This window comes from Xyrauchen texanus, chromosome 38 (genome assembly GCF_025860055.1).
Source record: "Xyrauchen texanus isolate HMW12.3.18 chromosome 38, RBS_HiC_50CHRs, whole genome shotgun sequence".
NCBI classification, from domain to species: domain Eukaryota; kingdom Metazoa; phylum Chordata; class Actinopteri; order Cypriniformes; family Catostomidae; genus Xyrauchen; species Xyrauchen texanus.
The window spans coordinates 35,822,715-35,837,703 of NC_068313.1; the positions used below are offsets into that span (position 1 = coordinate 35,822,715).

The following is a 14,989-nucleotide window of genomic DNA, read 5'->3' on the forward strand; positions in this document are numbered from 1 at the left end:
TCAAGACTCCATCTGTTCCATCACCATAACAATTCCTTATCGCCACAGCAACATGACGTCTTGGACACAGCATAATAACATAACACCTCCTGCATCACCATGACAACATCACAGCCTCCATCCAGACAAGAGGAGCATAATGAGCGGTGATGGTGTGGCAGTATTAATAATCATTTGGTTGAGCTCAAATCCCCCTGGTCCAAATAATGTTCATTGATTGTTCACTTGTTTGTTTTTTATTGTTGATTTGAGATTCAGTTCCTGAAGTTGGATTGAGGGAGCAAACAGAATGCTGAATTCCCATTCCATGAATGGAGTTAATAAAAAAAAAATGTATTAATAATAATTATATTTTGTCATTTTTTAAATTTCTTTTTCAGCATGAATTATCATACAAAATTTCCAGAAGCGTTATGATAATATTCAATGTTTTTAATTCAAATATATTTAATTAAATGTAATAAATTAGGCACTTCAATTTGAATCAATAAACACATATTTTTTTATTTAATTGTTTTTAATTTATACAACCAAAAATATTAATATAACAAAAAAATACAAATACAAATCGTTATTTAAAGAAATAGAACGCTTAATTTCCCAAAATGTTCAAATTTAATTAACTTTATATATTATATAATTAATTGTTTAAAACTTTACATATATTTACACACATAAACACGCACGCACGCACACACACACTCACTCACTCTCACACACTCTCACACACACACACACACACACACACACACTCACTCACTCTCTCACACACACACACACACACTCTCACACGCTCTCACACACACACACACACACACACACACTCACTCACTCTCTCACACACACACACACACACACACACTCTCACACATGTAGTGTTTCCATGTTTTATGGGGACTTTCCATAGACATAATGGTTTTTATACTGTACAAACTTTATATTCTATCCCCTAAACCTAACCCTACCCCTAAACCTAACCCTCACAGAAAACTTTCTGCATTTTTACATTTTCAAAAAACATAATTTAGTATGATTTATAAGCTGTTTTCCTCATGGGGACCGACAAAATGTCCCCACAAGGTCAAAAATTTCGGGTTTTACTATCCTTATGGGGACATTTGGTCCCCACAAAGTGAAAAATACACACTCACACACACACACACACACACACACACACACACACTCTCTCACACACGCACACTCACACACACACACACACACACACACTCTCACACACGCACACTCACACACACACACACTCACACACACACACACACACACACACTCTCTCACACACGCACGCTCACACATACACACACTCTCTCACACACGCACACTCACACACACACACTCTCTCACACACGCACACTCACACACACACACTCTCACACACTCTCACACACGCACACTCACACACACACACACTCTCTCACACACGCACGCTCACACATACACACACTCTCTCACACACGCACACTCACACACACACACTCTCACACACTCTCACACACTCTCACACTCACACACACTCTCACACACACTCACACACTCTCACACACTCACACACTCTCACACACTCTCACACACTCTCACACACTCTCACACACTCTCACACTCTCACACACTCTCACACACTCTCACACACTCTCACACACTCTCACACACTCTCACACACTCTCACACACTCTCACACTCACACACTCACACACTCTCACACAAGCACACACACAAGCACACACACAAGCACAAACATGTGCACTCACACACGCACACACACACAAATATATATATATATAAAGTTATCTAGTTATCTCAAAACAATGTGGTGGACATTTTATGGTGCTTTATTGTAATTAATTTATTTACTTTTTTAATTGAATTTATTTTAAAATTTGACCGAATTGATCTTAGTTTTGAAAAAAAATGTTCTAATAATTTAAGAAAAATGCATTTTACATCATTTTACTCACCCTGTTGGGTGTGGCCTATTCAAATTCCCAATCTTCAGTTCTGAAGTTTTCCCAATCATGCTGCCAAAGTCTACGACACGTGCCACAGACTGAAACTCGGAGTCCTGTTATTGAATTATCTGACACATGCTCTCAAGTTAAACCAGCATCGACTTTGTTCAAGACGTGTGAAGTCAGGCATTGAAGGACTTGTAGGAGCGAATGGGCTTGCGGTCTTGTACTAGAAGGCAGATTATTATTTATTATTGCTCAGCACCAGGTACAAATTAAAAAGTTATTCATCAAACAGAAACACCTTGGAAGTTTGTCAGCGGCTGATAAATGGTGTACTTAGCCGGGAAGATAGTGGGCAAACATAATCACTACAGTGATTAGTTGAGCTTTATAAGATCTCGACTGCATTTAAAACACTGTTGAGAAACAATAAAAACAAAGGTCGCTGCTTCTGTGTCACTGCAGCTGTGCTGAAAAATCGCCCAGATTGTTGGAGGAAGCTGGCAGAGAGGAAACAGCTTCATCAGCCGGAATACTACAGCTGGAACAGACACAAACGTCAGTCTTGATGAATGACATCGGAGGGGATGTTCGTTAGTCGGAGACGAGCAATTGATCATCTGTATGTCGTGATGAAGCAAATGTGGGTTTACGAAATTATTTGACATGCACAATTTTAACAGGTTTTACTTAATAAGTCGAAAGCATGTAAGGACTTGTAAATATGCTAAATAGTGTTGTTGTCATAACAACACTGTTAACCTGATTTTTGCATGAGAATTAGAGACAGAGAATTACGTGCATGACCGTCATGTGTGTGTTTATGTTTGTGCTTTTTGTTTTGAGTTTTTAATATTGACAAGCCGGTTCTCGCCTCCTCCTTGCCCATCTGAATGAGTTTACACTCATGTAAACAGTTTTCTTTTGTATTGCCACATTCATGGGAAACCTTTAAAGCTTCACTATGTAACTTTTGTCCCTCTAGTGGTTGAAGCATAGAACTGCAAGTTACTTGCGGAGGAACATTGTTTTGGTAATTAGGTGAGTTGGGTCTTCTGCGTGGATGAATCTGATGGTTTGAGGAGTACCGGTGTAACCATGGTTACAGGTGATCAACATATCAGAGTGAATGTCACTAATAGCAACAAAACTTGGCCCCTCCCCTCAAAAAAATAAGTAAATAAATAACGTTAGGATGATAAAGACAAATATCCGAAATAAAAGTCTCATGAGCAGGTAAGTAGCACTCAAAGCACTTTACATAGCATAGGGATGATGATGCAATGGCAGCCATAGTGCACCAGGACACCCACCAGCTATTGGTGGGGAGGAGAGAGTAGAGTGATGTAGCCAATTCAGGGATAGAGATTAATACGAGGCCATGATAGATAGGGGCTAATTTGGCCAGGGATTTTTAGGGACCACAGAGAGTCAGGACCTCAGTTTAACATCTCATCCAAAGGACGGTGCCTTTTTTACAGTATAGTGTCCCCGTCACTATACTGGGGCATTAGGACCCACACAGACCGTAGGGTGAGCACCCCCTGCTGGCCTCCATAATACCATTTCCAGCAGCAACCTTGGTTTTCCCCAGGAGGGGGGTCTCCCATCCAGCTACTGGCCAGGCTCAACCCTGCTTAGCTTTATTGCTCAGTGCCATTAGCTGGTAGTCCAGATGATCAACTATCAAGTAGGGATGTGCACATGTGATCAACTATTAAGAATACTACACCCTTTGTGCAACTGCCTGCCGTAGGGAACCCTGATTAATACTGTACTTTCTCTCTGACTCTCTCAACAAAGAGTCATTAAAGCCGTGAGAATTGCAATGAAATGTAATTACAGCATTATGTTTATTGGATTTTTCCAAAAGAAATGCAAAATGAGTTAAAGTTAGCTTGTTTTGAAACTACTCGATAAGCCCATCTCTACTATCCCGACATCTTGTACTAGATAATGGCCATAAATGACCATCTTGTACCAGCTAGGCACAGTTTAAGTCAGCTGCCATCAGAAAATGGTTTTAACTGGGTTTTTCTGCATGGACACCCTGATTTGACAGCTTTAAAAAGGTTAAAATAAGTGTTCATGCTAATTGTGAACCATGCCGGAGTCCACATTAACTGAACCACAGGCAACCTATTCAGGCAGAAACTGACGTACAAACGAACCAAACTCTGCCGTCTGCACCAAAAGCTCTTGTTAGGTGTCAGGAACAGATGGACATTAAGCCCAACAATCACAGCCAGTGACACTCAGACAACACACATGGACTTGCCAGTGTGTCTGTGTGCATATCTGGGTGTTTGTACAATCATCATGTGTGTGTGTGTGTGTGTGTGTGTGTGTGTGTGTGTGTGTGTGTGTGTGTGTGTGTGTGTGTGTGTGTGTGTGTTGATTCAGTGTAGAAGCCACTGTGCAAATGAGGAATATACTTTAATTAATATTCCTTAAAACAAGTGCTCTTGGGAAATAATTTGGGTTTCATGGGAATACATTCAAGTATTTATCTCTCGTGCATTTGGGAAATGAGTAGAGGGAGGGTTGAATGAATGAGAGATCGGGGAGCGTCTCAAATTAAATTAGCATGTGCTGCCTGAAGTCGTCGAGCGTTTCTCATCTTCTCAGTCTGAACTCAAACTGACCCCGAACTGGCACGTTCAAAACAATAAAACGGAAAACACGGTGGTCAAGCAGAGCTGTACGGTGCGCGATACTGTAAGCAAGGGCTGCGTAGTTCTAGCGGGAAGACTCGCAGCTGTACATCATCGCACCATTAGCTAATCATGCATCAGCCGTCGCTTTATAAGTCTAACACATTGCTGTTTCAGTGTGCCAACGTCGGGTCAGATGCGCTCCCCGATGAAATAATATCCAGCTCTGGACTTGGATTTTAGTCACTTGCTCCTTGCTTTTTATCCCGCATCAGCAGCTCCTCCCATCTTCAGGGTGTAAGGGGTTAAAAGGGACATTATTCAATGACAAATGGATCTCTGGAACGATTCAAACCACTCTCAACTTGCAGGGTGGCAGTGTGAAGCATTTACATGTTTCCATTGATCATGGTATAATATTGGGGGGGTTGCACTTGCTTGTTTTGATTATTGGGGGGTTACCATCCCATTCAACAAGCATGCAGTTAATGCACAAAAACGTTAAGTCCATATTTCTGTTCTTCTAATTCATTGCATACAGTCCATTTACACTATACTACAACTTCTTATTAATGTGCCCCCCTTGTCAGCAGATCCACCATTTCTTCGGTGGGAACAGGGCAGATTGGGCACCAACACTGGGACACTATCAAAGGTATATCTGTCTTTCTCTGTGCTCCCTCTGGATTGATTTTGGCTGGAGGAAACAGACACGTGTCAAAGTGAACCTGGAGTTGTTTTTTTCTTTCGTTCACACTCATTTCCACATGAATGGCATCTTTGACAGGCGTGACATACCCTGCGGATTGGTAAAGCTCAAGGACAGATTGACTCTCCCTGTAAACCGCCTGCCTGACAGCTCAACAGCCATGCGACCATTGCATTTATTCTGCATCTCAATTTCTCCTTCTTGCCCTCCTGCGTTTCTCTCTCTTGCTCTCTCTCTCTCTCTCTCTCTCTCTCTCTCTCTCTCACTCTCTCTCTCACTCTCTCTCTCCTCTGGTGCTCTTGTTCATTACATCCAACCCTCCAAGCAGTGCTGGGTGGTAAGGCAGTTACCATTTGACAGTACATGTTAGCCATCGGATTTGGGTTTTGCTATACTGTTTATACCGTGGTACATATATTTTGACTATCTCTGGGCAGGACTGCTTTATGTTATTTACAGGTGAGAGTGTAAGTGATAGTTCTTGCGGAGGACTCTTGGTAGCATCATGTCATTCATTCATTAATCTCTGTCATCTCATCCAATCATGATCTATCTTATGTCTTAAAGGCCCCACAGTCTTCCTTTGCTTCGCTTTCACCCACCTCCACCCCAACACCACCAGTTTAGGTCCCGTCCTGCTCTAGGAGTTAGCTCCTCCTCTCCTCTGCTCGGTCTTGCTAAGGCTAATTTCATAGCTAATATTGTATCCTAAATACTCAATTCACAATGTTAATAATATTCTTCACAATGTCTTGCATACTTTGGCAAAATTACATCATGATTGGAAATGACGTCAAATAAAAAAAGTTATAGCGCATCAAATTAAAGCTGATGGAGACGCACATTATTGCTAAAATGTCACAAATGTCGACATCGTTTTTTTCCGTTTAACTGAAGTGCATAAACTTTGTCGATACATCAAATGTCGCGAAAAAATGGTTTGGAAACACTTTTTGTCTATAAAATTTGCATTAATGCAAAAATGTAGTGTCACATGACAGAGTTTTCTCCAATCATTAGCCTGTGTTACCATGACGACAGTATTGAAAGTATACAATTTACTGTACGTGATATGGATTGATCTTTAAGGCATATAGAGCCGATCTGCAAACGTGACACTTCCAGGATTGCAACACAAATATCTCCTGCACATTGAACAAATGAATGGCCACCGTTTTGCTTTTTCACACTAATAGACGGCAGTCATGGAATTAGCCCTCAATACAAAAAACATAATTTCTGTGCACAAAGATGTTTTAAATAAAAAATAAAAACACAATATTAGGAAGAAAATCACTTTCAGCCCAACTCTATTAAATTATTGCTTAGTTTTACATTTGAAAAAATGCAGGCAAAATCCTGGTGGCGTAGTGGGCTAAAGAACATAACTGGTAATCAGAAGGTTGCTGGTTTGATCCCTACAGCCACCCCCATTGTGTCCTTGAGCAAGACACTTAACTTCAGGTTGCTCCGGGGGGATTGTCCCTGTAATAAGTGCTCTGTATAATACATTGGTACTCAGAAGGTTGCTGGTTTGATCCCCACAGCCACCACCATTGTGTCCTTGAGTAAGACACTTAACTCCAGGTTGCTCCGGGGGGATTGTCCCATGTAATAAGGGCTCTGTAAGTCACTTTGGATAAAAGCATCTGCCAAATGCAGAAATGTAAATGAAAAAAAGCATTAAATAAAAAAAACAAACGACCAAATGAAAAAAGCATTAAATTAAAAAAGTAAACGACCAAATGAAAAAAGCATTAAATTAAAAAAGTAAACGACGAAACGAAAAAGTATTAAATTAAAAAAAATAAACGACCAAACGAAAAAAGCGTTAAATTAAAAAAATGAATTACCAAATGAAAATATATTTATTTTTAGACCTATATATGCCTTTACACAAACTTCAATGAGCCGTACCCTGTTCTGTAGATGAATAAAGTCGGCTGAATGATCCTCAGAATGTTCTAGACTTTTCTCATGACTATAAACTATCAGAACTATTTCTCCAATGCCGAGTTCACTGTCAGAAAACAAGCTTTTGAACATTTTAAAACATTTAAATACTTAAAATCGAACCCTCTTTACCTCGGATCGCATTTACTGCTTCTTCAGAAAATGTAAATTTGCATTATGAAGCTAAAATAAATTTGAGATGATAATCAAGCTCAGTTGGTCGTTAAAAGTTGCTGAAGTTATGTGGGACATGATGCAGTTGTCATGGCGATGCTTTAGATTAGATGAAGGATTAGTGATACTATGATCCTCCCCTACTCCCATCCAGCAAACAGCACATCGATATATTTGTCTTTTTCTATCTTAATTAGTTGCCTCTCTCTTACCGTCTCTGGAAAATGTCAATGTTTTCCCGCAGAACTTTTAAATCATTCCTGAAGTGTCAAAACGTACCAAGACAGAGAAGAGCTTCTGAAGCGGAACATGTAGCTTCCCTCGCCATCCGCAACAGGAACTGACAGCGAGCGAGTTATCAACCCATTGCAGACTTCTGTTGCAGCCATGGGGGAATTTGTGCCCAGAATATCAAAAAAGCCTGCACAATGTTTCTGCGATCGGTCTCTGCTAGCATCTTAAACAACTGCTAACCGTTGATGATTAAGACAGCGCTGCTGTAAACGGCTGGCGGCTATCTGATCCCAATCTGTCAAACCGCAATCCACGTGCTATTAAACGGCTAATGCTGCATGCTAACACATGCCCCAGGATTTATCTGATATTATCTCCCTCTTATCCTCCGCTGAAAGCGATTTTTGCATTTCACAAAGCAGCTTAAAGCGTTTCCTTGATGCCTCATCAGCCAATAACACTCATAGATAAATGCTTCACCTTCAGTCAACACGGGAAACGAGCCGCGCGCATACAAGAGACTCGTCGCAGAATTATTACCATTTCTTTGAGCCAGCCTTGGAAAAACCACTCATGAGCCTCATCGATTATGCTTTAGTTGATTTATTTGAGATGTCTTTGTACCATTTGTGTTTTGCAAACATCATTTGCAACAAGTGCACTCAACATGTATTAGAACAAATCCCTACCCCGAAGTACGATGGAAGTAATCGGATGTGTTTCCTAGTAAACAGGATATTCAATGAGTATACAGGAACAAAACTTCATGTTATCCATTTGGAATTGACTTGATTGAGTAAAGTTGCCAATGCATATCTGAATGGAGCGAGCTGGTTAACCTGTTGATGAACGCCCCCTTTTTGAGCACAAATCATGAAAATGACACACCTGAGCTTAAATGCTTGTATTTATGGGACCCTTTGGAGCATGGACACAGTTGTAGTATCTTTTGAAAGAGACACTTTGGGCTTTATTTCCCACATTTCAGAATTAATATATGTTGTTATTATTTAAAGTGAGAGAAGCTGAAGTTTATAGTAATGGAAATATTTTGTGCTGAACATGCTTTTATAATCTAAAAAAACTATAATAAAAGTGCAAAGACAACCCAGAAATACAATGTTCTCAAAGTCACGAGTCTAAAGAAGTTACGTTTCATATTTGAAGATGATTGAATAATAAATGAGGCTCCTGCAGCTTTAATCTCTGTAAAATCGCTGGAAGCCTAAAGAGTAAAATTAAGGCTCCGCCTCTCAAGACGACACTAAATCTGACGGCACTGCTCGACTATTATGAATAAAACTATGCCACATTTTTATAAATAGACTTTGGAGACGGGCTGGTTTTGTTTATGAGACTCTAATATATCAGATCATAAACAGTTTTACATCATGAATGCTGCTCAGATTGCAGTTTGTTGAAGAACGATGACGAAGGCGAGATCTCATGTAAACAATGGAGAATATATCAATAGTTCTCACATTTATCACTTTTATGGACTAAAGTGCTATTGGATGTTATTAATGAACGCTTGTCATGGACGATTGACCCGAGTGTGTTGAACTGGATTCATCTGGCGATCGTGATTTCATAATAAAAGTCCCGTTTTGATATTGCATGTTTTCATTTGTACTCCTGCACAAATAACTCAATCACTGTTTCTGGAGGATTGCTATCGTGAAACAGAGATCGAATATCAATGTTGAACCCTTAAACCTTTGAATAGATGTATAATGTTAACATTAATTACATTTATAGACGGTCAATTATATATTACATGTAAGCAGAGTGATGTCACCACCGCATACGGGGGGGTTTGCGTATCAACAGGTTAAAGAAGTCGGGTTGAAAAGTAATAAGGCTTCGGGACGTCTTTGCCTGTTAAATGTTTCCCTGCAAAAGGTAAAGACTAGGAAAATAGGTCTGACTGATAACTGACTTTTACGTGTTAATTCCAAGTGAATCGTCACTTCAAATCCTCTGTGCGGGGACTGTCCCGACTCAGGTTCTCATTGAGATCGAACATCAGCCTCTCTACCCAACACTTGACACCAGAGAAAACATCTTAATTAGCCCCAAACCTGCACAAAATACCAGCCTCTACCACGCGAACCAACCTGCAAACTCTATTACTTCCACTGGCATCTTACGTGATGCATTAATGCTCTTAAAAATCCCATCCACCCATTTAGAAATGGTGATGAACAGAACAGAAATGGCAAAAACACGCTGCGTCTGAATTAGACATGATAGGAACACAATCGGAGAGGCACTTTATGCGTTAAGCCCAGCGGCTGTTTGTGTTGCCGCAACCAGAACAGAATTATTATCTGTTTTTGTAGCCAGCCCCAAAGCTTTGTACTTATCATTAAAGCTAAATCTAATATGCATGCTTGTGAAAAGGATAATCCATTTCATCGGCATTGACCGCACAGAGCCACTTATGCCACGTGAGAATAAAGCGAATTAACGAGGACCAAAGGATCTCTTAGATCGCCAAGAGCCGTTTATCTGCGCGAATGAAATATTCTGCAGTCATCAGCGTGTTAATCCCGCAGTCAATAATCAGGGTGTCAGTGTATGTTGTGTTTCAGAGCTCAAGATGCACAAAACGTGGATTTGTTGGATCTAAATGAGCTTTTCTAGCATCTCGTGTTGCAGCTGGAGAATAGTGAATCCATCCGTGGCAAATCTGCTGCCAATCATATTCTAGTTGTTTATCACATCATCGTTTTTCAAATGGATCAGTGAAATTTGGAGGCAGCTCTACAAATGCCACATTTCATCAGACTTTTGTTTACATGGTAATTATAGTATTACAATAGACACTCATGCAAGGGTTGAGGAAAGAGTCATCAGAGAGTGCTGTCGAGTGTGTGTGTGTGTGTGTGTGTGTGTGTGTGTGTGTGTGTGTGTGTGTGTACTCTTGAGTCAGGAATGCTAATTGTAAAGACAAACTATACAGACTGGTGGGCAAAGAGACTGACTAATGAGACCTGCTTTTCTGCTACACACATGTTTGCTTGACTATATTAGCGAGGACATCTCATAGACACAATAGTCTCATTTTAAGTGGGTCATGAAAATGTGCCATTTCCTACCTCCAATCCTAACCCATAGCCTCGGTCTCCCAAAATAATCATTCTCCCATCATTTATTCACCATTGTGCCATTTGAAACTCTTATGACTCTCTTTCATCTGTGCAACACAAGTTAAGATAATTCCAAGGATACATGATGATTTATATCCATATCAATAGGGTCCATAAAACATAAAGGCAGCATCCAGGTAGTCTACGACTCAAGTGGTTTAATCCATGTCTTCTGGAGCGATATGATCAGTTTTGAATGAGAGAGAATGAATCTTGACATCATCAAGTCTCCTTGGTACTTTCATGACAGAAGCGTGCACAAGATAGTCCTACGAGTTTGAGATAGCATAAGGGTGAGTCCATTTGAAGAGAATTGAAAAACATGATTTGGCCAATTTCAGAGTAAGGGTGGACGGCTGAAAATGTCCTCACAAGTTGGTTTGACATGCAAGGATATACCTAACTATATCATCACACCCTAACACTAACCCTAACCCTTACCCTCACAGAAGCATGTGCACATCAATACATTTAAAGCAAAACATGATTTTGCTGTTTATTGGCATTTTTCGAACTATTGAGGGCCGCCGAAATGGGGAATTTGACATTTCACTACATTGGGACCATTTAGATGTTTTTTGCATTGTGACATTATTTTTAGGGCACTTAAGCCCATTTTAGTCCAATTTGCAACACGTCCTGATGTTTTACTTGAACTATTCCCATTGTTTTCACAATGAATCTCATTACCGTAAGATAGTCATTTTTATACTGTTGCACAATTATTTTTTTTTATAAAAATATAAAAATGAAAAGGCAGTACCACGAGAATACCTACTATGACGTATAAATAATTAACTATTTAAATAATATTTCATTATTATATTATTATACCTTGGTCAGCGAGTAAAGACCCTGAGTATCACCGCTGGAGTCTCGAGTTCGAATCCAGGGTGTGGCGAGTGACTCCAGCCAGATCTCCTTAGCAACCAAATTGGCCCGGTTGCTAGGGAGGGTAGAGTCACATGGGGTAACCAAATTGGCCCGGTTGCTAGGGAGGGTAGAGTCACATGGGGTAACCAAATTGGCCCGGTTGCTAGGGAGGGTAGAGTCACATGGGGTAACCTCCTCGTGGTGGTGATTAGGGGTTCTCGCTCTCAATGGGGCGTGTGGTGAGTTGTGTGTGGATCGTGGAGAGTAGCATGAGCCTCCACATGCTGTGAGTCTCCACGGTGTCATGCACAACGAGTCACGTGATAAGATGTGCGGATTGACGCTCTCAGAAGCGGACGCAACTGAGACTCGTCCTCCACCACCCGGATTGAGGCGAGCAACCGCGCCACCACGAGGACCTACTATGCGCTGGGAATTGGGCGTTCCAAATTGGGAGAAAAGAGGATAAAAATTGTTTTAGACACGGTCATGCCATAACATTTGTGTCTAAATGCTTTGAGGCCACTGTTTAGACGGCTTATTTAGAATCTATCAGGAATCCATTATGGTTTCTGGGACCTTCTGGGCAATGGGGGGCAATGGGGGGGGGCCAGGCTTCTGCCTTCAGCACGTCCAGTTTATCTGTGCGTGTGCGTTATGTGCCAGTGGCCCCCAGCGGCCGCTGCTCCACTTGGCGCTCTCTCCGCAGACACACCCCAAACCAGCACCGGCATCTCCGGGACTCATTCTGCATCCGTTTATTTGATCACTAAAACAATCCTACACGCTGTTTAACCGTGCCAAAATTCTTTGCGTCACTCACAAATGCAGCAATTCCCACCTGTCCCGCTAACGAGCACCATCATCCTTCCAAAAGCACAACTCCGCCATATCTTTATATAAGCACTGGCCATGATTGCTGATCCCAGCTGTGTCTCATCTGCAAGGACTGCCATTGTGATTCCAGAGACCATTTGGGTATAAAGTGCAAGTTTGGCAGCTAATGACCAGAGCTATGTGTATTTCCAATGGTCTATCTCAAGCTCCAACATAACAGGACAAGGAGTCGATTCAGAGTTGAATCTCACATTCTTCAAAGCAGTTTTATCATTAAGTCTCACATTAGGGTCTCTAACGCGCACAATGACGTACTGACCCAAGTCAAAACATTTGAAAGGAATGCATAAAATGCATAAAAGATCCCTGTTGGGATATCTCTCATAATATAGGCATGGGAACTCTTCTGAGATGATCATCCTAGTCGATCGGTTCCTAAAATAGCCATTTCAGTTTAGCAAGTAGGGTCACAATTGAGTCCTCTCTGAACCCAAGAGGATTTTTTTGGGCTAGGAACGAGTATCCAAACCTCCAAATGATCCCCAAATACCTTAAAAATATGTTTATTTTCTTGACACCCTAGTTTGCATAATAATATGAATAAAACAACACACCATCACCAACACAAAAGCGCAATATGGCATAAATCAACCCTGTCGTTTAGAGTTAGTAAACAACGAGCTGGCATTGTTGCTAAAAATCAATGCATCTAGCCAAACAACTGAGCCACAGCATGTTTTCAGCATATTTTGCCAAATGTCAGAAACAAGTGTGTTACCTCTGTCCCGCAGCATCCAAACGATTCCCAAGTTCAGCACAAAGATGTCCGAGATCTTCAAAGATGATGTCTAAATCTCCTCCTCTGGGTCCAGAGTCCCGTAACAATGTTCTCACTGGGATAAATGCAATACTTAATTTTTATTTTTTTTTACAATAATAAACGTTTTAAATGCACCAGGACAATCTCATTCAACAATGCAGAATGTGCCGATTTTCCGAATTCTTTTGCCCAAACGGTTCATTTGATTCGAGCCCATTAAAACAGACCTTCCAGTCCCAAAACTGATCATCAATAAAGTTGATTTAATCCAAAACGAGCCTATTAGCTCCCCAAAAACACAGAAGGACTCATTGGAAAAACACTTGGGGTTTAAAATGTGTAATCTGGCTTCCTTTAGGACTTTAAAATAAGACCCCGTGAGGGATACATGTCGATCAAATCCCTCCCGATAAAGAACACTATGCACGGGGAAGACGCGAGGACAATGCGTGCATTCACACCGGCAGTTCAGCCCATCCAGTTGCTTCAGAATACAGATATCGCTCGACGGAGCTCGTCATAAATCCGGTACCGAATGCAGACGGGATCCCGCCTACGTTTATTTCATCGGCTCATTTCCACCCGAACTGCATCCTGCGGGAATCGGGGCGCAGAAACGGAATTAGAAACATTTGGCACCGCATTGGAGTCGTTGGTGTGTTGCTCTTCTCCTCGTGAAGGAGCATCCGGACTGCGTGTCCCTCCCTCCGCCGTCAGAACACTCGGTAACAGTCCACTCACGGCCGAGCCAACCGGATCGACACAACACTTCTCTGTGTCTCTGAAGTGTGTGAGAGGACGAGAGATTGATTTGCACACGTGGCAATAACGGAATCTGACCATCACACCGTGTGAAAATAGAAACAGTTACAATTCAACAATGTTCTTTATCCTCATGTTGAGTTCTGGTCATTTTGACCCGAAGAGGAAAGAGCCTGCAAATGCTAGTTAATGTTATCCTATTGGACTAATACTTACTGACATAGCTCACACAGGGTATCACAATATATATATATATATATAAGTTGGAGATTTATTATGAGGGCTTGTTTAAGGACCGTCAAGGTACACCTGCGTCAGACATGCTTGTGTAGCGTCTCGGGTGCGTTGCGTCATAAACATACATGTTTAGGTCACTGTGTCAAGTTAAATATAGTTTAATACTTAGAAAACATCTTGAGATCTCTTAGTTGGGGTTTGCACTTCATTAAGTGTTTTGAACCAAGTGTGCCGCACAAGCCCTCAAAAGTGAAGCCAAAACGTCTTGATCGCCCCCCGGTGGCTGGTCCTAGTATAGGTCATAAACCCCGCCTCTCCATGTTATTCAACGGGACGTGAGACCAACTAAACAATTAAATTACACTTCACATATCTTTTTTCCAAAGATAGTTTCTGTCATTTACTGTCGTTTCTATCACGTTGATGTCATTTCAAGTGTTTGTTTTCAAAATAAGTTTGTTTTTAGTTATTTGATGCTATAAAAACGGTGCTGTGACATCATGATTGACAGCTGTGATTGACAGGTTCTCTGAGCGAAGTAGTCACTGAAGCACCAACTGACTTTTTTTCGGGATCTTCGGAGGACTGAGGAGATTGGAGCTTTAAATGTAATATCTAAA

At 41.1% G+C, this 14,989-nt stretch overlaps 1 protein-coding gene across 1 annotated transcript in view; it reads right to left on the reverse strand.

Annotated features, from left to right (window-relative positions):
• LOC127632144 (leucine-rich repeat and fibronectin type III domain-containing protein 1-like) overlaps positions 1-13,968 on the reverse strand; it is a 135,698-nt gene extending 121,730 nt beyond the window's left edge. Inside the window, exon 1 of the mRNA XM_052110721.1 lies at positions 13,329-13,968. The gene's annotated coding sequence lies outside the window, so the exon portion shown is untranslated. The remainder of the gene's footprint in view (positions 1-13,328) is intronic.
• Between the last annotated feature and the right edge of the window lie 1,021 nt (positions 13,969-14,989).